The sequence below is a fragment of the Eriocheir sinensis genome, unplaced genomic scaffold (genome assembly GCF_024679095.1).
Source record: "Eriocheir sinensis breed Jianghai 21 unplaced genomic scaffold, ASM2467909v1 Scaffold834, whole genome shotgun sequence".
Taxonomy (NCBI): domain Eukaryota; kingdom Metazoa; phylum Arthropoda; class Malacostraca; order Decapoda; family Varunidae; genus Eriocheir; species Eriocheir sinensis.
This window is the reverse complement of record NW_026112202.1, coordinates 82,501-90,000: the sequence shown is the minus strand read 5'-3', so window position 1 is coordinate 90,000 and position 7,500 is coordinate 82,501. Positions and strand designations below refer to the sequence as shown.

General features: G+C 43.1%; 1 pseudogene; it reads left to right on the top strand.

The window, feature by feature from the left end:
* Positions 1 to 7,500, top strand: part of LOC126994620 (uncharacterized) — a 56,280-nt pseudogene that overhangs the window by 43,471 nt on the left and 5,309 nt on the right.

Here is a 7,500-nt window from a genome sequence, read left to right as displayed (position 1 = left end):
TTGGGTTCATATCGAGGAACTTGAATACAAGACGCCGGGAGTTATGTTATCCTTGTATAATTCGCTGGTAAGGCCCCACCTGGAATACGCCGTGCAATTCTGGTCTCCTAATTACAGGAAAGACATTGAATTACTTGAGAGGTACAGCGCCGCGCCACGAAGATGATACCATCACTGAGGACGAAACCCTATGAAGAACGACTCGAGCGACTCAACCTCTTCACGTTGGAAAAGAGACGACTGCGGGGAGACATGATACAAGTCTTTAAGTACCTGAACAAGCTCAGCAACGTTGATCACTCCAAACTCTTCACGCTACAAACTAACCTGAGAACAAGAAACAACGGAAAAACAATTCAAGCAAAGCGATGCAATACCGACATCGGCAGGAGTTACTTCTCGAATAGAGTTGTTCGCCACTGGAACAGCCTTCCTGCAGAAGTGGTTAGCGCAGAGACCATCAACTCCTTCAAGAAACGCATTGATCGCCACTTTGCTGCAACAGGAGTGAACTGAACGTTCCCAAGAGTAGGTACACAAGTGCTTTAATCCTTCCCTGCAAGCCACTTCTGTGGCAAACGGATTGATTAAATCACTGAACGCAGGCAGCCTAGTAATGAGCCAACAGGCTTTCTGCTGCCTGCTAGTCCATGTTTCCATGTTTCCTCCTCCTTTTTCCCATTCAAACTTTTTTTTCTTCTTCATAGTTTTCTTTCCTCCTCCTCCTCCTCCTATTTTTCTCATTCAAACTTTTTTTTCTTCTCCATATTTTTCTTTCCTCCTCCTCCTCCTCCTATTTTTCTCATTCAAACTTTCTCATTCAAACTTTTCTTACTCAGATTGTTACCCAACCGACGAGGGAAAATAACATATTAGACCTAGTACTCGTGAGTGATTCAGATCTCACACGTGAATGTCAAGTCGGCGAAAAACTGGATGGTTGCGACCATCACCTAATTCGCCTAAAAATCAGAACAGACCATGAACTCACCGAAAACACGTCCAAGATTCCAGACTACAAAAGAGCCAATTTTAACTTCGCTCGTGAGCTGCTAACCCAGACAACTTGGGAACCCATGAACCTCACTCCGGTGGACGGCGCGTGGAAAGGCTTTAAGAACAAACTCCTGGAGGTAGAGAGAACGACTGTTCCCATGAAGACAAGGAGAACAAATAATGCCACAAGCACACCATGGATGACTACCCAAGTTCGACGGGCGATTAATTTGAAGAAGAGAAAATACAACTTGCTAAAGGAAAACAGCACTGACGAGGCACGCGAACAGTACCATCAAAGCCTCAGAGCTTGCAGAACACTCATTCGCCAGAGTAAACGTGACTATGAAAAGCAAATTGCACGCGAAGCCAAGTCCAACCCGAAAAAGTTCTTCACGTATATAAGAACCAAAAAGAAGACAAAAAGCAATATCGGTCCCCTAAAAGATGAAAGTGACGTACTAACACAGGACAGTAGACAAATGGTCGAAATCCTAAACAGGAACTTCGCGTCTGTGTTCACGGTCGAGAATACCCAGTCCGTACCGAGAGCCCTTCCCACCGATTGGAATCACTCCCCTAGAAATTGGTACAATCGACGAACGGGATGTGAAAAAGTACCTAGACAAACTCGAGACAAACAAGTCTACCGGACCCGACGACTTGTCACCCAGGCTGCTCAAGGAACTCAAGCAGCAAATCCTCAAGCCACTCACCGCCATCTACAATCAGTCACTACAACAAAACAAAGTCCCGAAAGACTGGAAACAAGCGAATGTAACACCGATCTACAAAAAGGGAGACAAAAGTGTGGCCTAAACTACAGACCAATCAGCTTGACCTCAGTGGCGGGAAAAATCCTCGAGAAGATCATCAGAGACAAACTCGTTAGGTTCCTTGAAGACAACAACATCATTTCCGATGCTCAGCACGGTTTCAGGAACAAGCGCTCATGCTTAACCAATTTATTGGACTTCTTCCAAGGTATCTATGAAAACTGGGATAATCATATCCCCAGTGATGTTATATATCTAGACTTTCAAAAAATCCTTTGACAAAGTGCCACACGAAAGACTTCTCAAGAAACTTAAGTCGGCGGGGTTAGGCGACTATCTGACAGCGTGGATCAAAGACTGGCTCACTGGAAGAAAACAAAGAGTTGTACTCAACGGACAGGCCTCCGTGTGGCTCCCGGTCACAAGTGGAGTGCCACAGGGGTCAGTGCAGGGACCCATACTCTTCGTTATATATATCAACGACCTAGAACTAGGATTAAAATCCACTCTTTCGAAATTTGCCGACGACACAAAGGTGGGTGGGAAGGCCCTCACGACAGCAGATAGCAAAATTATCCAGAGGGACCTGAACCAGATCACTCGGTGGTCAGAAAGATGTCAGATGTCCTTCAACACTACCAAATGTAAAGTAATGCATATCGGATCCCGAAACAGCAACTACACATACCACATGGGTGGCGAACCACTACATGTTGTGCAAGAGGAAAGAGACCTCGGGGTCACCATCAGCAGTGACTTGAAACAAACAAAACACTGCAAGTCCGCCTGTAAGAAAGCCAATACAATGCTTGGGTTCATATCGAGGAACTTCGAATACAAGACTCCGGGAGTTATGTTATCCTTGTATAATTCGCTGGTAAGGCCCCACCTGGAATACGCCGTGCAATTCTGGTCTCCTAATTACAGGAAAGACATTGAATTACTTGAGAGAGTACAGCGCCGCGCCACGAAGATGATACCATCACTGAGGACGAAACCCTATGAAGAACGACTCGAGCGACTCAACCTCTTCACGTTGGAAAAGAGACGACTGCGGGGAGACATGATACAAGTCTTTAAGTACCTGAACAAGCTCAGCAACGTTGATCACTCCAAACTCTTCACGCTACAAACCAGCCTGAGAACAAGAAACAACGGAAAAACAATTCAAGCAAAGCGATGCAATACTGACATCGGCAGGAGTTATTTCTCAAATAGAGTTGTTCGCCACTGGAACAGCCTTCCTACAGAAGTGGTTAGCGCAGAGACCATCAACTCCTTCAAGAAACACATTGATCGCCACTTTGCTGCAACGGGTGTGAACTGAACGTTCCCAGAGTAGGTACACAAGTGCTTTAATCCTTCCCTGCAAGCCACTCCTATGGCAAACGGATTGATTAAATCACTGAACGCAGGCAACCTAGTAATGAGCCAACAGGCTTTCTGCTGCCTGCTAGTCCATGTTTCCATGTTTCCTCCTCCTTTTCTCATTCAAACTTTTTTTCTTCTCCATATTTTCTTTCCTCCTCCTCCTCCTCCTATTTTCTCATTTCAAACTTTTTTCTTCTCCATATTTTCTTTCCTCCTCCTCCTCCTCCTCCTCCTCCTCCTCCTCCTCCTTTTCTCATTCAAACTTTTTCTTCTCCATATTTTCTTTCTTCCTCCTCCTCCTCCTCCTCCTCCTTTTCTTATTCAAACTTTTTTCCTTACCTGACCTGCCATATAGTCCTTCCAGCCTTACAGACCCTTAGCAATGAGTCAGGTATTTACCAAACCTCAAACATGACCTCAAACCACTACTGGCTCTTCTCTTCTCTTCTCTTATTCTTTGTATTGTTCTTTTTATTGTTATTCTTTCTCTTCTTCTGTTTCTTCTTCCTTAATTCTTCATATTATTATTATTATTATTATTATTATTATTATTATTATTATTATTATTATTATTATTATTATTATTATTATTATTATTATTATTATTATTATTATTGTTTTCTTTCATTTTCTTTTCTTATTTTCCTTATATTCCTGTCTTCTTTTTCATTCCTATTAACATTCTTCAGGTCAGGTCAGGTCATTACGTAGGTCATTTCTCACGACCTGACAACTAACTGACCCGTCTTTCCCCCTCCATCCCACAGGTCAGGCAGCATAAGGGCACGAAAAACACGCGCAGCTGACCGCCAGCTGAAGGACACTGAATCCGGGTCACCAAGCAACGTCCTCGACCTGATGGAAGTGTTGGCAAACATTGACGTGAGCGACATCATGGAAATCCCCAGTGTGTTTGAGTGTGACGACCAGACCTGCCTTGCGACCATACACCACGATTCCATACGGCGACAGGATGGTGCAATAACCTGAATTTCCCGTCCTTCGGCAAGTCATTCCGGGCCAAGAGTCGTCTGTTGAGGCCCTCCTATGAAGGTGGTGTGTGTGTGTGTGTGTGTGTGTGTGTGTGTGTGTGTGTGAGGGGGGGTTGTGTCTGTGTGTGTGTGCGTCTGTGTGTGTGTGTGTGTTAGATGGGGACTACGTGTGTATCAATTCTGTGTGTGTGTGTGTGTGTGTGTGGGTGTGTGTGTGAGGGTGGGTTGTGTCTGTGTGTGGCTGCGTCTGGGTGTGTGTGTTAAGTTAGATGGGGACTACGTAATATCAATTGTGTGTGTGTGTGTGTGTGTGTGGTGTGTGTGTGATTGACAGGCTATGAGAAGGAAGAGAGAAGAGAAGAGAAGGGAAGGAAGAGAGAGAGAAGAAGAGAAAGAAGGAAGAGAGATGAAAAGAAAATGAGAGAGAGAGAGAGAGAGAGAGAGAGAGAGAGAGAGAGAATGCATGTATGTGTATATGTATAGACAAACAAATTATAACCACCACTACTAATACTAATACTAATAATAATAATAATAATAATATTAATAATAATAATAATAATAATAATAATAATACCATTACTGCTACTACTACAACTACTACCATTACTACAACAACTATCCCCCTATTTCCAGGCCTATCTGCATACTACTACTACTACTACTACTACTACTACTACTACTACTACTACTACTACTACTACTACTACTACTACTACTACTACTACTACTACTACAACTACTACCATTACTACAACAACTATCCCCCTATTTCCAGGCCTATCTAAGCCACTACTACTACTACTACTACTACTACTATTAACCCCAGTATTCTACCTCCATTTCCAGGGCTATCAAAACCCTGAGCTACGTCAATCACAGGTCAGCCGCTTCCCTCCCCTCGGCTAATCTCTACGAACATGCACAACGATGTCTCGGCTCCTCATGTTCGCTACACCCTCATGGTCATGCAATGGGGGCAGCTTATCGACCATGACATCATCTTCACGCCCATCAACAAAGGTATGTGTGTGTGTGTGTGTGTGTGTGTGTGTGTGTGTGTGTGTGTGTGTGTGTAATGGTTTATTGCTAACATTTTAAGAGTTTTTAATTGTATAACTATAAATATCTTGGCTATATCTATGTCTGTGTGTGTGTGTGTGTGTGTGTGTGTGTGTGTAAGTAATGGTTTATTGCTAACATTTTAAGAGTTTTTTAATTGTATAACTATAAATATCTTGGCTATATCTATGTCTGTGTGTGTGTGTGTGTGTGTGTGTGTGTGTAATGGTTTATTGCTAACATTTTAAGAGTTTTTAATTGTATAACTATAAATATCTTGGCTATATCTATGTCTGTGTGTGTGTGTGTGTGTGTGTGTGTGTGTGTGTGTGTGTGTGTGTGTAAGTAATGGTTTATTGCTAACATATTTAAGACAGTTTTCCAATTGCATAACTTAAATACCTTGGCTATATCTATGTCTCTCTGTTTTGTATATATCTGACCTCTCTCTCTCCCTCTCTCTCTCTCTCTCTCTCTCTTTTTTTGCAGGGTTCCAGGACTCCATTCTTGACTGCCGGCGCTGTGACTCACCCCAGACGGTTCACCCCGAGTGCTTCCCTATCGGCATTCCCTCCAATGACCCGTTCTTTCCACCAGTCAATATCTCCTCTGGGCAGCCTTTCTGTATCCCTCTGACGCGCTCCATGCCGGGGCAGCTGACTCTAGGTATGTGTGTGTGTGTGTGTGTGTGTGTGTGTGTGTGTGTGTGTGTGTGTGTGTGTGTGTGTGTGTGTGTGTACCTAACTTACCCTAACTTAACCATTATCTAAGTTGGTCTTGAAATCATAAATCGTATGTGTGTGTGTGTGTGTGTGTGTGTGTGTGTGTGTGTGTGTGTGTGTTTACATTGTTTTCTTTTTATATTTCTCTCTCTCTCTCTCTCTCTCTCTCTCTCTCTCTCTCTCTCTCTCTCTCTCTCTCTCTCTCTCTCTCTCTCTCTCCTTGACCTTTCTTGACCCAGGTTACCGAGAGCAGATGAACCAGGTCACTGCATTTGTGGATGCCTCACACACCCATGGCTCAGACAAGTGTGAACAGAGACAGCTGAGAATGATAACGGTGAGGGTTTGTTATTGTTATTGTTATTATTATTATTAGTAGTAGTATTAGTAGTATTAGTATTGTTGTTGTTATTATGGAAGGGAAGGAAAGGAGAGAGAGAGATGGAGGGTAATGAGAGAGAGAGAGAGAGAGAGAGAGAGAGAGAGAGAGAGAGAGAGAGAGAGAGAGAGACTAATATCACCATTGTCACTCAACAGGATGGCAAGCTGCGTGGCACTCCTAACCCCTTGAGAGGCAAGCTGCTGCTGCCCACTGAGCAGGAGAATCATGAGTGCCAGGCACCATCAGGAAGGTGTTTCATAGGAGGTAGGTCCCCAGAGAGTGCCATACACACCCTGGCAATACACAACACCATTGGCACTATAGAACACCCTGATACTACACACTGCATCTTGGCACTATATACAACAGCTTGGCACTATATCCAGAACACCCTTGGCACTATAGAACAGCCTGGCACTATACAGAACACCCTTGGCACTATAGAACACCCTTGGCACTATAGAACAGCCTGGCACTATATAGAACACCCTTGGCACTATAGAACAGCCTGGCACTATATAGAACACCCTTGGCACTATAGAACAGCCTGGCACTATACAGAACACCCTTGGCACTATAGAACACCCTTTGAACTATAGAACAGCCTGGCACTATATAGAACACACTTGGCACTATAGAACAGCCTGGCACTACGAACCCTTGGCACTACAGGCCTGGCACTATAGAACAGCCTGGCACTATACAGAACACCCTTGGCACTACACACGACCCTTGGCACTATAGAACAGCCTGGCACTATACAGAACACCCTTGGCACTACACACGACCCTTGGCACTATACACAGAACACACTTTTCTTCCTCTTAATTCTTTTTCTTCTTTTCTTCCTCTAATTCTTCTTTTTCTTGTCCTTTTCTTCTTCTAATTCTTTTTCTTCTTTTTCTTCCTCTAATTATTTCTTCTTCCTTTTCTTCCTCTAATTCTTTTTCTTCTTTCTTTTTCTTCTTCTAATTATTTTTTTTCTTTCTTCCTCTAATTATTTTTCTTCTTTTTCTTCCTTTAATCCTTTTCTTCTTCTTTTTCTTCCTCTTATTCTTTTTCTTCTTCTTTTTCTTTCCCTAATTCTTCTTTTTCTTCCTTTTCTTCCTCTAATTCTTCTTCCTTTTTTTCCTCTAATTCTTCATCTTCTTCTTTTTAATCCAATCTTTATTTTTCTTGTTGTGCTTTTTCTCCCAGGT